This window comes from Colias croceus, chromosome 13 (assembly GCF_905220415.1).
Source record: "Colias croceus chromosome 13, ilColCroc2.1".
In the NCBI taxonomy this organism is placed as follows: Eukaryota; Metazoa; Arthropoda; class Insecta; order Lepidoptera; family Pieridae; genus Colias; species Colias croceus.
In genome coordinates this window covers 6,597,941-6,613,980 of record NC_059549.1, presented here as the reverse complement: position 1 = coordinate 6,613,980, position 16,040 = coordinate 6,597,941, and the positions used below count along the sequence as shown (strand labels likewise).

At 32.2% G+C, this 16,040-nt stretch overlaps 1 long non-coding RNA gene across 1 annotated transcript; it reads right to left on the bottom strand.

Annotated features, from left to right (window-relative positions):
• Positions 1–1,214: 1,214 nt before the first annotated feature.
• LOC123696782 lies at positions 1,215–15,733 on the bottom strand. Its single transcript, XR_006752122.1, has 3 exons — positions 15,607–15,733; positions 4,290–4,400; positions 1,215–1,313 (listed from the first exon to the last, which is right to left on the bottom strand). It is a non-coding gene; the product is annotated as an uncharacterized LOC123696782 (long non-coding RNA).
• Positions 15,734–16,040: the final 307 nt, after the last annotated feature.

Sequence of the window (16,040 nt, the reverse complement as noted above, 5' to 3'; positions counted from 1 at the left end):
GGAATGAATAAATATTTAAAATAACAAAATAAATATAATTCAAGAAAGTATAAATCTGGTAATGATAGCAAATAAAAGCATAGGTTGGTGGAACGTGTTAACCATGCGTGAAAAAGAAGGGTCCGTGAAAGGTTAATTTTGTGAGATAGCTATCAGTGCGAGTATGGATATGTGATGTTATTTTAAAGTTACACATTGAATATTTATTGAATTAGTTAATAACAAAATAAAAAAAAAATACAGTCGAAGCTCGAAAATGCGTCGTCAAAAAATGATAAGTTAATTATGTCAGCTGCTGTTAAAGGCTCTGAACGAAAATAAATAAATGGCTATAAAATCATTAACGTGTTTGTCATTATATGCGGTATATAGTGTTTTTTATTGTAATTTAATATAAATTATTTATTAAATATCTATAACTAAATATAATACATAAAATAAACTTAACACATCTAAGCGATTTTAAAGAGTAACTATTATTATTGTTGAATTGATAACATTCCCACGTATTCAATAGACGAATATAATTGAGATTGAATCGTCTAATATTAATTAGGTTTGATCTTATCAGTGCCTCGTCTCTCTAATAATATTTTAAAATATTGACGATAATGTTATCTCTCTTATATAATAAAATATTAATTTTCGGGGCATCAATGTTCATTTATTTTCTAATATGAAATTTATGTTATTACAACGAATTTTTAATTATAATTGCCTCCATATTATATTATACCTACTTACCTACCTTAGTATACCTACTAAGTACACAATTCTGCTGAAATCACGAAATTAATCCGCGCGTAACATAGAATATACCTATAACCCAAACTTAGTCAAACATTCACATAAATTAGTCTCAGAGCAAGGAATTAATGATAGAAAATTAAATACAAAATGACATATAAAACCCATTAATAATCGTCAATGAATATTTACCTAAATATTATCAATCGTAGTAAATGTGTAAATAATACACTCATAATTACTTTGTTTACGGCACGTGACCTTTATCATAATATTTATCTGCTCCAAATAGGTATCTAATAATTGTATATTATTTAATGTATGTACATATTATTTATTTAGATACTAATAATGTGAAATTGTAGTGCACATGGGATGTATCAATAGTCGAACTCTTTATTACCGAAAACTTCAAAAACAAACTACGTAAGTATTAGAAAATATATAAAAAGATACTATACCCGTAACAGAAGGATGATCGCGTAGAAAATTACTTTTCGCCATCTCCACGCGTTCCTCTCTTGCCTTTTCAACAGGTCCTTCGATTGCTTGGAAAACTGTAGCACCTAGAACAAATTATTAGGTCTTAGACACTCTAAGTACAGCTTATTACTTATATCCTTATAACGGCTAACCTTTCGAAGTACATCTCTTCATCCACCAATCCTATCGTATTTTGATTGACGGATTAGAATTGAATCATATAATGGTTAAGACTTAAGTACGTCGTAGAATATTATAAGAAGAAAATCGTATAATAAGTACGTACGAAACTGATTTGAAAATGTCATACTTATGCGAAAGTAAATAAATTGTTTAAATCAATGAAAACTAGCAAGTGATGAAAAAATCAGTTTTAAAATCCATAGAGTCTATGCTCTTGAGCTAGATGGAGGTAAACGGTACACCAATTAATTCACCCCCTGTGACGCCAGAACCACAGTTAATTGAATTCTCCGCGTCCGTTCCAATATCTCGCACAAAATTGCGCCCGTACTCGATTTTAAATCTATTATAGTTGACACTCTACGCTTGATTACATAAATTATGTTCAGAAATATGTTTTTTTTTTATTTTTTAGGGGTAATCTAGGAACTTAAAATAATAATAAGATAGTTACAATTTACAATCTATAATGGTTAAGAGATAGTTAAGAAATAGTTGTGTACCTATTAATTATACTGCTAGTTAATTATTATTAGTTAATTTATTTATTTATTATTGTCTATCATATAGAAATGAAACAATAATATTATCACAAACATTTAACTCTTCTTACAAACTAAGTTAAATGTATTAGTTAACAAAATTCATGCATTCATTAACCTAAGAGACTTAATGGTTCATATTTTTAATTTGAAAGTTATAAATGAATTAAAGTAGGTACTTCGCAGCAATAAAATACAACGCTACTAACTCTTCGCGAATCGCAAACCTCTTACCAACAAAATTGAATTACGGAGACGTTTAAAATGATTCAATTATAATACTGAATTCATTAACGAATGAAAAATAAAATGTTAGTAGAAATTTAAAGCTAGAAAATTGAATGGATGTTCCATCTCACTAGGATTAGTATTTTTTGCCGTTGAAAGAAGTAATTCAAACAAATTTGATTTAAATTAAAGCTGTAAAAGCGAGTATATTGAATTCTGTTAATAAAGACGTTGAAGGATTGCCCACATTGTAATACTGTTTATCGTGTGGTTTATTGTAAACAAAATCCCACCAAAAACATAAATGTAAAAATTGGAGCCGAGTTCAATCGTTGACTTAATTTGCCAAAAAAAGAAATGAGATCTAAATGTGTGCCAAGTTCTGCAGACAGTCCAGAAATTTATTTACAAAGATGTATTAAGTTCTTAGGTTGACTGAAAACTCAATTGTTTTATTTTCCCTTAGAGAACAATGTTTATTCCAAAATATAACTTTTTTAATTTGAATAATATAATTATTTTCACAAAGCAAACAACTAATGACCTATTGAACCCCATAATTTGATGAGGCTAGTTTTTAGAACCTCACAAAATATAAACAGTATGTAAAACTAGCCTCATCAAATTATGGGGTTCAATAGGTCATTAGTTGTTTGCTTTGTGAAAATAATTTTTTTTTTCTTGCGGTTTCTCTGTATGGTTTGTTTAGTATTTTCTATATTTTCTTGTATGTTATGAATGTCAGCGCACATTGCCCCGTCATTATCTGCAATTTTTTAAACTCGTTTTCTGTTTAAAAGATTACATGATTTTCTAAACATCCAGCGTGAATTTGTACACACACTATTACCAAGATGCAAAGATCGTTGTAGAAGAATCGTCGCCTTACTCCATGACGTTACGGTATTGCCATGACGCGATCTTGAAATTTTACTCTAAACGCGCCTAAAGATGTTTCACTCATATTAATATTACGCAAATTAAATCATTTCGACCTTCGACGAAGCCTTCTTCCATTACACTGAAATTAAAACTAAATAAAGAATAAATAAATGTGAATATGTATGTAAAATTATATATTATTTTTAACTGTATGAGCAATATTTTTATTACAATTTTCTTTTATTTTACGTTTAATAACAGTTTTGAATAAAGAAATCATGCAATCGAAGTAATCCGCCCTAGCGATACTAGCGCGAGTGAGTGTGATGTCAGAGGCGCATCGAATCTACAAATGTTTCGCGCTAAAATATGTAAACTTCAATAATCTATATCTCAGTCATTTATTGATGGATTTCAAAATTTTTTTCGGCCACTGATTAGTTTTGATCTATTTTTTAAGACTAGTAAGGTGAATATACTATTTTCTATTTTTTTAAACTTTTCCATTTTTCCATACAAACAAAATTTATGTCATTGAAAAAAAAAAAAATACAAATAAATTCAGTATTTTCTGATTTTTTCCTTTGTACACTCACTATTACCTAGTTGATTACAAAATTTGAACTTTCTAGGTCATCTGGAAGTGGGTTAGGTTTTGTATATGTCTATAAGTCAGTCAGTCTTAAAAATTGCGATTTTTGGATATTAATATCTACGCAACTGTTTAATCTGTATTTATGAAATTTAAGGTTCTTGTTTATCTTGAGGTCCTCTTGATATGTACCAAATTTGGTTTATATAACTTAAATAGTTTTCGAGTTATAAGGGGGTGAAAAGTGGCTCGAAATGGTTCGTGTAAATATACACACGGCTGCTGCTCGCCAGTTCTCTTCGCTTGAACTCGGCTTGACACGCTGCCGCGTGTCTAGATAAGGCTGGGTACATAAAGCAATGAAACGAGAGAAAATTTAAACTTATATCAGAGGAGAAGTGAGGATATTTTGGATTTACTTTAAGTTTACTAATATTTTAGAAAATTTTATTACAGCTAAGCTTTTTTAAAATACCTAATTAAACTTTAATAATTGTAGCCTTGTAGGTATAGGTACGGGAAATGTCACAGACCACAGTTGCAGAAATACTGTAGGCAAAGGTAGATTGTGGTACTGTGTTTTAAATAATAATCGATATAGAAACATCACTTTAATTGTAAAACATACATACCCATAGATAAATATAGAGCCATAGCCATAATAAGAACGAGCACGCGTAGCGCCGGCACGCTCCGCACGTGGCTCACACAGCCCGGCATCACGAGCCTCATCGCTTATTTATCTGTGGAAGAAACTTTGTTAATAATTTAGGTACATATTGTATATTCATTAAGCTGTTTATTATCTTAGGCTGTTATTGATTTATAAAACTGTTCATGAGCTTGATGAAAATGGTCAGGATGTTTTGATTGTACCTAGGTACCTATCACGATACAACCATGGGATTCAACTTTCAAAATCACTCGCTTTCATACGTACCGATTTTTTAATGACTGATAAAATTCAATTTACGCAAATAAATTACAAACTATAACGTTCTCATTTTGCTTTATTCAATTGCGTAACATTATACGAGTATGGATTTTCATGCAATTAACATCAAAAACAACGTTTACCGTGGAAAATTCAATTTATTCGATATTAAATCTCGTTCGAACTACAGGTAGGTATGGCTCTCTATAAGCTTGAAAATTCAATTACAAACTCTCATATCATCGTTGATAATCAAGTGTTTCAATCGAATGAAATTGGATGTTTTTAATCACGTTCATAGGTGAATATATTGCTCTAATAAGTTTATTCCACACAACCTCCTACATTTCTGCTTATCTTGATTGGATTCGATTCATATAGGTACGTCTCGTATATACTCGTATTATTGTATATCCGATGTTTATAAGTTAATCACAAAGTTGCGGTAATGGATCTCGCCACAGAAAATGAAAGAGCTTCGCTTTGGTCATGAGAATTCATTAAAACAGAGTAGCTGGCTCTCTCGGTAGGTACCTTGTAATTAGGTCAACAAACAATAGTTGAATAAAAAGTTTGAGTCATATTTATTATTATCATTATCCGATTCCGAAAGAGTATGGAAATAAGATAATAAGGCCTGGAAAGGGAAGGAAGGAAGGAATTAGATAACATCTGATTTCAGGCCGATTAATCCATTGTTTTCCGTTTACAGCTAGTCTTGTTATAAGAGCCGAATCATGGGTCTCTTGAACGTTTTAAAATTATGGTATCTATGTAAGGTGCACACACATTTACTATTTAGGCCATTAGGCACTGATGATCTGACCTGAAGATCAAAATAATCAATGCTATTATTATGAAAATTCATGGTTTATTTGCAGATATGTTAAGTTTTCTGATATACCTTTTTACCTAAATACATACCTACTTCATGTCATTCATATTAACTTTGCAAAAGTTAAACATTTCGGCCGTTTCATTTTGATACAAAGCTTTTAGCTGGAGTCCTTGAAAGTTTTACTTCATTGGCGACTTTTTTCCTAAAGGTATTTATCTTTAATATTTACGCATTGTTTTTTTTTATTATATTATCTGCCTACATAATATCTACTTAATTATTCAAAGACTACATCGTTAGCCATCCATTAAATACCAACATACATTAGTAACCATTACCGCTTGCGTGTCTTTACAAATATAGTTACCGTAATTAGGTGGCCATTAGATTAGATTATCTTACAAAATGTATCATGATATGATAGTAATATGCCTATATTACTTGTTTAGTATTCATTCGCCAAAATAATCTAACTACACTATCCAAAAACGTAAAAGATACCTACTTATATACCATAGATAGATAGATATACCTACCTCAGATAAGATAGGTACGTTGTTCATTATCTTTGATTTTGTCTATTATTGAGATTTGAGATTCACATAATTTAGGAATACTTATAATATCTTGATTAATATTATTAGTAAGTAGGGCAGATGCACAGTGCAGTAAAGTCTAAATTAAACAAATAAATTTTGTCTAACTAACTACTTACTGCAGGTTTGTAACAAAACATACTTTATGTTGCCTGTGGGCACTTTTCATGTACAATTATTTTAGCACAGTTGATTTTAGGCTGGAGCTGCTAGAACCTAGACGTCACAATAATACTTCGAATGACGTCATACGTAAAGTATAAAAATTTTATGTTATCGCCTATCGATATTCAATATAGCTACATGTTAGCACAAGGCACATCCGCATAACGTATAGGCTGATACGAAGTTAGCTCGGATTATCGGCTCATTGTATCCTGTTTACTATTATTATGGCGTAGAAAATTGCGGATAAAAACATTATAAACTTATTCTATTACTATTAACGCGTGGGCCGTAAAAGCTATGGTAAAAGTCTAGTTGGCAATAAGAAAAATCTTTATTCTCTTATTACTTTAATTATTTCGTAGACTACGCGATGTACCATTTAAATTATGAAAATAATTAACAATTAAGTATTAAAGACAGTTGGTAACTAATTAGAGTACCTATTAATTTTAATATATATAAATCTCGTGTCACAAAAATAAATAACGTTATAATGTAATATGGTAACTGAAAACGAAATGAAACTTTTCGACCTTAACTAATTACTATGTTTTGTCTAGACACTAGTGACTATAGACGTTATAAAGTCAGTCCAAGTAAATGTTATCGACGTCTATTTTCTATCGATCTTGAATCTCAGGGAAATATTTTGGAGATTTTTATCTAAAAAGTATTCACATGTTTAATATTATTGTTCTTAAACTCAAACTCAAACTCAAACATTTATTTATTCAATAAGACTACTTTTAGTAGCACTTTAGAATCGTCATTACATAAGTATTTTTAACATTTACCATCGATTCGGAAAGCAGTATCTATGGAGAAGAACCGGCAAGAAACTCCATAGTTGCTCTTTTAAAATCATGTCAATATTACAGTTAATTACTAGCTTTAGCTAGTCCAAATTGCCCTATAAGCCAACTAAGTACATACCTTCTAAATCAGATATAGGTCAACGAGTTAAAACGAAAGAGCAAGTTAATATTAAATCAAATTCCATATAAATGAATAAACTTTGACCTTTAATCTGTTATTTATCTAGACTGAAATAGAAACTAATCATCTGCTCGGACCCGGTTTAGTGATATCTAATAGCTTTTTAATAGACTATTAATAATTAGTTGTTTCTAGATATATTTATCTGTATTCCCGAGAATTATTAAATGGAGTTATAGGTTATATCAAAACATACAAAAAAGGAAAATTACTAAGCCTGGAGAGTATTTAGTGAGGTTAATTTTTATGAGGTTAGTGGGAACAGTGAGTTTTCATTTGAACACTTCACGTTTAAAGTTTGGTGAGGACTTAGCTGATAATTGTGCTTACAAGAGGACTTGAGTTCGTGCCAAGAGGCAAGTTGAAGTTTAAAAGTACTTAGTACTTCTAGTTAAGTATTTCTTCGTGAACGTATTAACTATATGTTTTATTAGCAAGCTATTAGACGACCGTGTCGCAGGGAATAAGGCTTAGTAGGAGTTATTTGTGACTCGCGCAGAATACAAAATTATGCTATCAGACTAAGAATTTATATTGAAATATTTTACGCTGTTAAGCCTTTTTGTCTATGATGAAAAGAAAAATATAATGTCGATGTCTAGTTCATAATGTATGAAATCATTCGGTTAAAGTTACAGTCATTTACTTTTTAACAGTTAGGCCCATAGCTATGTGTAAGTACACAGCAATACATGTCAAATATTTTGGGGAAAGATATAAGGAGATGAGATTGCTTGTTGAAAACAAGGAGATGAAAGAAGTACCCACTAGCGTTAAAATATCACAACTTAATCTCAAGCTGACAGATTCAAGCTTGTGTGAAGACAAGATCTTCATATAAACTCAAGTCTCAAGAGTAAGGTCGAGAGATGCCCCTGACCTTCGTGCACAATCGATACAAATTGTGTGTTTCACCCCGTGACATAGTGCGTGCTACGCATAGCTACGCTTGTGCTACGTAATCGAAAAATAGTTTGGAAAATCCAAAAGTGCACGCCTCATAATCTCATCCTTTACAATAAAATTGATTATTTATAAAGAGTACACTATAAATATAAAAAAGAAATAAAATAAAACAGTTGGAAAAGTAAAGAAAGCGGTACCGTAATAATTGAGCTATTTTTCTTGTGGCCCCACCTAGATGTGAAACTGCGCAGGTTTATGGGACTGACTACCAACTTATTTTTTTAAACCTTGGCTAATAGTATAAAGAATCGAGTTTATAATGGTGAATTTTGAGTACACTATAAATATAAAAAAAATAAAAAAATAAAATAAAGAATATATATATAGATATACCTACTAAAATTATGGAGAACAGTCGATATTTTTTTTTTGTTTATTTAATAACAATTAAACCACATCGAATCAGACCCTGAAAAATGAAAGGGTTCTATTCCTGAGCATACTCAAGCGTAAGAGAAAAAAAAAAGACTCGATTAGTAAAGTATTTCGGTCGCTATCGTGTTAACAAGAAAATCCTCCGCACATACAGACACACGGACGTCCAAGACAGAACTTTTTTAAACTGTTTTTTAACTAGTTTAAATAACAAAAATGACATCAAAAATATCATGAATGTTAAAAATAGTGTTTTTTCTTAATATGTGTGTGTATGTATTATCTTACAAGTGCAATGTATGATACATAAAGACATTTTAAGTTTGAAAAATCACAACGCTTCGCATATGAGGCGTGCAATAAATACATAGGTATGTTCGCAGGCAACAGCCTGTATTTACGTACCTATATTATTAATTAAAAAATATATATATGTAGTGTAAAGCAAAATTGCCTACTGATAAACAATGTATTCCTACTCAATTAAATATAATATTACGTTTTCATTTATTCCAACGGCCCACGTTGAAGACTGAAGTCCTAAAATAATGAAGCGTTTATATCAAATTTAGCGCTCTATTTTGTTATTTCGTAGCCCGGCTACGAAGCGCTTCAGGGCTATTTTTATTTATAGACGTAGGTATATGGAGCCTTTAAATTCTTTATTTAGATGAAAATGTAGGTCTCTAGATATTCTAGATATGTCTGCAGATGAAGTCTGGAATTATTTTTGTAACAAAAGAATGAATTAAGTGGGTAATATTATGCGTATCATAAAGGTTAGATAGTTAAATCGACTGAACCTAAAATAAATTATCTAGGTACATATACATATTCCCTTGCAATATTATCAGTATAAAATCTCAGGTTACACGGGTAGAGTTAGAAAGTTTAATCCTTTAAATGTAGAAACTCGTTACGAATGAGAGTTATACGCACCAACTTTTAATTGGGGTTATTGCCAAATCGTAAGTAGGTACGCTACCTACTCAAAAGTCTATGACCAAAAGTTTCTAGGTATAAAGTAGGTACAGTTCGTCAATTAATAGTTAAAATTATTTAATTGCTATTTACGTACTTTCATCTTTTATTTTTAGACGCGAAAACGGATAATTGGACATTCTAATGGAAACAAAAATAACTTCAATTAATCAAATATAATTCCTCGAAAATCCGGAGAGTTCTTAAATTTCGCCCTCGTTTTGGACTAAATACCTATATTTCATATAGAGGTAGATGTTAGGACGTAAGCATGCGCTAAGAAAGGATTTTGATCAATTCAACCCCTAGGGGGATAAAATAGAGTATAAAAGTTTATATGAATGAGATGTTATATGACGTAGGCATAGGCTAAGAAAGGATTTTCTGCCCCCAAGGGGTTAAAATAAAAAAAACTTATATTTACGATAAACATATATTTTTTATGTTTATTTTCCACCCCGTTGTAACTTTGACCATAATAATATCTCTACATCATTTCTACGCGAACGCTACACACTTTCTTCTTCAGGTAGCAACAAATTAAACATTGATATTGTATATCGTTATATAATATCTGTAACTCATGCCGGGGATATCGCGACATCAATCATTCAGAAGCGGGATCCGACCGTGACCCTTGTGACCCTGTCAACACTCGTCACGGTTCACGAATATTTTCACCAGTCCTCTTAATGTACACCTGATGTAGACTTTCAACATAAAAATTCCACGATGTAATTGATATTCTAAATATTCAGCGATAGGCATATATAAATGTATACAATATTACTTAATAGCAATCAAATTCAAAACGATGCTTGGAACAACCTGATTTAATGGGTAGAATGGTAGCCTTACAAAAGAATGTAGGTGCAAATTATAAAAAAGTATGTACTTAAGTATATTTAGAAACACTAAGTTATTAAAAGGTGTTTTTTAGTAATAAACTCATGAACTTATTATATTGTATACAATTTTTAAAAGTGATAGTTTGAATGGAATCTAGCTTAGTCATCTAAAAACAAACACACAATACTAATGAAGCTAATAAGAGCGTGTTAAAAGTAATGCAAGGATAAATATTATAAAAAGGATATCCGATGAAAATGGAACTGGGATACCCACAGGGGATACCACTTTATTATCCGACGTTCCAAAACACCAAAGATTTTCATTTCCGGGAATCTTCAAAATTGAAATATTATATTCATAGCTACACAAACATTAATTTCAGAATTAAGTAGACGATCAGGAATGTTAATGTCAATTCAAATCTCTATTTGAATAATATGTATGTATATGTTACAGTCAAAACCCTGAACCAGTCAATAACGTTATTGACCGGTAAAATCAGTTAATAAGGATATTGACTAAGGGCGTCGGTTAATATCCTTATTAACTGATTTTATCTGATTAAACCAGTTAATAACGTTATTGACTAAGGGCATCGGTCAATATCCTTATTAACTGATTTTAAGTCGAGACATCTAGTCAATATAGGTTTTAACCGACGTGCCCAGTCAAAACTCATAAAAAGTTAAGGACGTTAGTGAAATTATACTAGAAAATAATTTAAAAAGGTTCATAAAACTTTTTAAAGTGCAATATTTAAGAGTTTTAAGTTTTATTAATTAATTCGGGGTATTGTTTGTAAACTGCAACCGCGCGAGAATACATGCCCCAAAATATTTTGAAGATGGCAATTGTGTTTTAATAACAACTAGGTTTCCGCCCGCAGCTTCGCCCGCGCAGTCAAAGAAAAACCGCATTGTTCCCGTTCCCGTGGGATTTCCGGGATTGCGTTAGTTTCTAATTTGAGGAGTGACCTGCAGGTGTACTTCGAAGACTGCTACTGGATCTAATAGACGAGTAGAGCTAGGAATGCCGAGTTTGGGCTCGTTTTGTTAGTTATGTCGAGACCTTACCTCCGGAATTGATGGAGTGACCTGCAGGTGTACTTCGAAGACTGCTACTGGAACTATTATACGAGTAAAGCTAGGTGTGCCGAGTTTGGGCTCGTTTTGTTAGTTATGTTGAGACCTTACCTCCGGACTTAATGGAGTGACCTGCAGGTGTACTTCGAAGACTGCTACTGGAACTAATAGACGAGTAGAGCTAGGTGTGCCGAGTTTGGGCATGTTTTGTTAGTTATGTTGAGACCATACCTCCGGACTTGATGGAGTGACCTGCAGGTGTACTTCGAAGACTGCTACTGGAACTAATAGACGAGTAGAGCTAGGTGTGCCGAGATTGGGCTCGTTTTGTTAGTAATGTTGAGACCTTACCTCCGGACTTGATGGAGTGACCAGCAGGTACTAACAAAACGAGCCCAACCTAGCTCTACTCGTATAATAGTTCCAGTAGCAGTCTTCGAAGTACACCTGCAGGTCATTCCATCAAGTCCGGAGGTAAGGTCTCGACATAACTAACAAAACGAGCCCAAACTCGGCACACCTAGCTCTACTCGTCTATTAGTTCCAGTAGCAGTCTTCGAAGTACACCTGCAGGTCACTCCATCAAGTCCGGAGGTAAGGTCTCGACATAACTAACAAAACGAGCCCAAACTCGGCATTCCTAGCTCTACTCGTCTATTAGATCCAGTAGCAGTCTTCGAAGTACACCTGCAGGTCACTCCATCAAATCAGAAACTAACGCAATCCCGGAAATCCCACGGGAACGGGAACTATGCGGTTTTTCTTTGAGTGCGCGGGCGAAACTGAGGGCGGAAACCTAGTTGTTATTAAAACACAATTGCCATCTTCAAAAATATTTTGGGGCACTTATTCTCGCGCGGTTGCAGTTTACAAACAATACCCCGAATTAATTAATAAAACATAAAACTCTTAAATATTGCACTTTAAAAAGTTTTATGAACCTTTTTAAATGATTTTCTAGTATAATTTCACTAACGTCCTTAACTTTTTATGAGTTTTGACTGGGCACGTCGGTTAAAACCTATATTGACTAGATGTCTCGACATAAAATCAGTTAATAAGGATATTGACCGATGCCCTTAGTCAATAACGTTATTAACTGGTTTAATCAGATAAAATCAGTTAATAAGGATATTAACCGACGCCCTTAGTCAATATCCTTATTAACTGATTTTACCGGTCAATAACGTTATTGACTGGTTCAGGGTTTTGACTGTAACATATACATTTCAGTTGATTATCACTATGATAATGTACATGCTTATGTTTTGCATACTTAGGTAGAATAAAACCGTTATAATTAATTAAGTAGGTACTTACATAAATAGTTATTTGGATTGTAAATATAAATATACATGTCAATTGTCAATGTAACGTCTATTAGTTCCAGTAGCAGTCTTCGAAGTACACCTGCAGGTCACTCCATCAAGTCCGGAGGTAAGGTCTCGACATAACTAACAAAACGAGCCCAAACTCGGCATTCCTAGCTCTACTCGTCTATTAGATCCAGTAGCAGTCTTCGAAGTACACCTGCAGGTCACTCCATCAAATCAGAAACTAACGCAATCCCGGAAATCCCACGGGAACGGGAACTATGCGGTTTTTCTTTGAGTGCGCGGGCGAAACTGAGGGCGGAAACCTAGTTGTTATTAAAACACAATTGCCATCTTCAAAAATATTTTGGGGCACTTATTCTCGCGCGGTTGCAGTTTACAAACAATACCCCGAATTAATTAATAAAACATAAAACTCTTAAATATTGCACTTTAAAAAGTTTTATGAACCTTTTTAAATGATTTTCTAGTATAATTTCACTAACGTCCTTAACTTTTTATGAGTTTTGACTGGGCACGTCGGTTAAAACCTATATTGACTAGATGTCTCGACATAAAATCAGTTAATAAGGATATTGACCGATGCCCTTAGTCAATAACGTTATTAACTGGTTTAATCAGATAAAATCAGTTAATAAGGATATTAACCGACGCCCTTAGTCAATATCCTTATTAACTGATTTTACCGGTCAATAACGTTATTGACTGGTTCAGGGTTTTGACTGTAACATATACATTTCAGTTGATTATCACTATGATAATGTACATGCTTATGTTTTGCATACTTAGGTAGAATAAAACCGTTATAATTAATTAAGTAGGTACTTACATAAATAGTTATTTGGATTGTAAATATAAATATACATGTCAATTGTCAATGTAACACAGTGATCAAAACTCAAATAAATAGGTGATTTGAACGTGCTAGGGTTGAGTTATGTATTAAGTAACTATGTACAAAAGCATTTTGCTCAAAGAATGCTTACTGATATTTAAATGATAATAAGTAATTAGTTAGAGCGAAAATAAATTAATATAATAATGAAAAATTTAAAATTAGGTACATATTGTATGAAATATATCAGAATCTATACATATAATAAATCTGTAGAAGGGTCAATTCTGTACATTGAAAATATTGAAAAAATAAATAGCAGGGGGTGTTACTGGATCGATACCAAACCCAAATATGTGATTAAAAAAGTTTTTGTCTGTCTGTCTGTCTGTCTGTCTGTCTGTCTGTATGTGAAGACATCACGTGAAAACTACCGGTCCGATTTCGATGAAACTTGGTATAATTATACCTTATTATCCTGGGCGTAAAATAGGATACTTTTTATCCTGGAAAAATACGTAGAAAAAAAATAATCTTAATTTTTCAGTTATCCATAGACGTTGTTCTGTATAACAGCGAACACACGTTGCGTATTATTATAGGCCTAGCCGTATTTGGGTCCAATAGATATTAACAAGATGTCATTGTCAGAGTTACTCAAAATGGAGAAATAAACCATCCACTCGAAGACCGACATTCGCGCGGGCGGAGTCGCGGGCGGAAGCTAGTTTAACATAAAATTTTAAAACGACTCTACTACAATTTGTTATTTGAACGGTAAATCGAGCTGGCTGGTAATAACACGACACGGCACAACAAATAAATATACTATTTACTGGAATGAGTTAATTAATTTTTTTTTTAGTTAGAAAGACTGAAAATTGGCTGCGCGTTTGATCATAGGCAAACTCATTTAAACTTTATGATAACAACCCCGAGGTATTTTTCTTACAGGCTAGAGCTTTCGCAAGCTCATATATTTCATTTACAAGATTTCAGTTGACATTTGCACCTAACAATACCTTAAACCTATTTTGAAATCGGTTACCAAAAAATTTTTGTAGAGGCTCGATTAATATGTATTTTATATTTAACGATTTTAGTGTTTAACTCAAAAATATGGAATTTTGTTGACGTTATACGGGAAATATATCTATATCAATTTACAAATAAATTATTAATTATAGTATACGTAAGATAGGTAATTTTTTCATTTATTTGGATTCAATAGCGACAATCACTTGATTTTTTTTAATATGTTTTATTGAAAAAAACAAAACATTTAACAATAAAACGGTTCAGCCGTTCTCGAGTTATGCGCTTACCAACACATTTTACGATTCATTTTTATCTAATATATAAAAATCAATGCCACTTTTCGTTGTAATTCCATAACTCGAGAACGGCTGAACCGATTTCGATAATTCTTTTTTTATTATATTCCTTGAAGTACGAGGATGGTTCTTATGTAGAGAAAACGTTAATATGTACCACGGGCGAAGCCGGGGCGGACCGCTAGTATATGTATATAAGAAGATTATAAAAGATCTGATCCAAGTGATAGGTGTCTAAATATGTAATTAATCAAAATTAAAATAGTGTGCTCGGTGTATTATTTCAAAGAAATTCATATACTTAACAGAAACGGCATTCCATCAGAAATTATAATCATTTGCAAAATAATATTGTTTCCATAAAATAATATATTATAAGTACTGGAATCGTGTGATAGGTACCTATGTATCATACATTTTCCGAACCACCTGTAGATTTACGCACATAGACCCGAGGCACCAAGGGTACTATGTTATGTCTATTCTACGTTAATTTATAATTAATACAGGAGATATAAATAGCCCTTCAAATTAACAGACCTTTCATTATTGTGGTGTCTAAAAATACGTGAGTCTTTTAGATCTGATAAAGATTAGATAATGTATTCACAACTACTTACTTCATTTTTATTTTTTATTTAATAGTCTATTAACTTACCGTGTAACGAAAATGAAATGTAAGTACGAGATACTTAAGTTGGTTTGTAGAAAAGTTTTGAATACCGGCACAATAATTTAATACCCCGAGAGAAGCAGCGAACCGGCCACTTCGGGTGAAATCACCTCCGGACTGAGGTTTTCCTGAAAAGCTTGTGATGTGGACGACATTATTGCCTGAAAGCTTAGCGAAAATTTTACACGAAACGACAGCGACACGACAATTTCTATTACCTACATTTCTATAATTGAAATAATTTGTCAGTAGTAAATGTAAAATGCAAGTTTAATCAGTAATTTTGTTAACAATAAAGTAATTTATTATAATCATACAATTATTACTAATGAATAAAAATTTCACGATTTCAAATATGCAAAGAAACCGAAGAAGAAATCGATTGAAAAATCCGGAAGTTGTTATGAAGTGATTAAGCA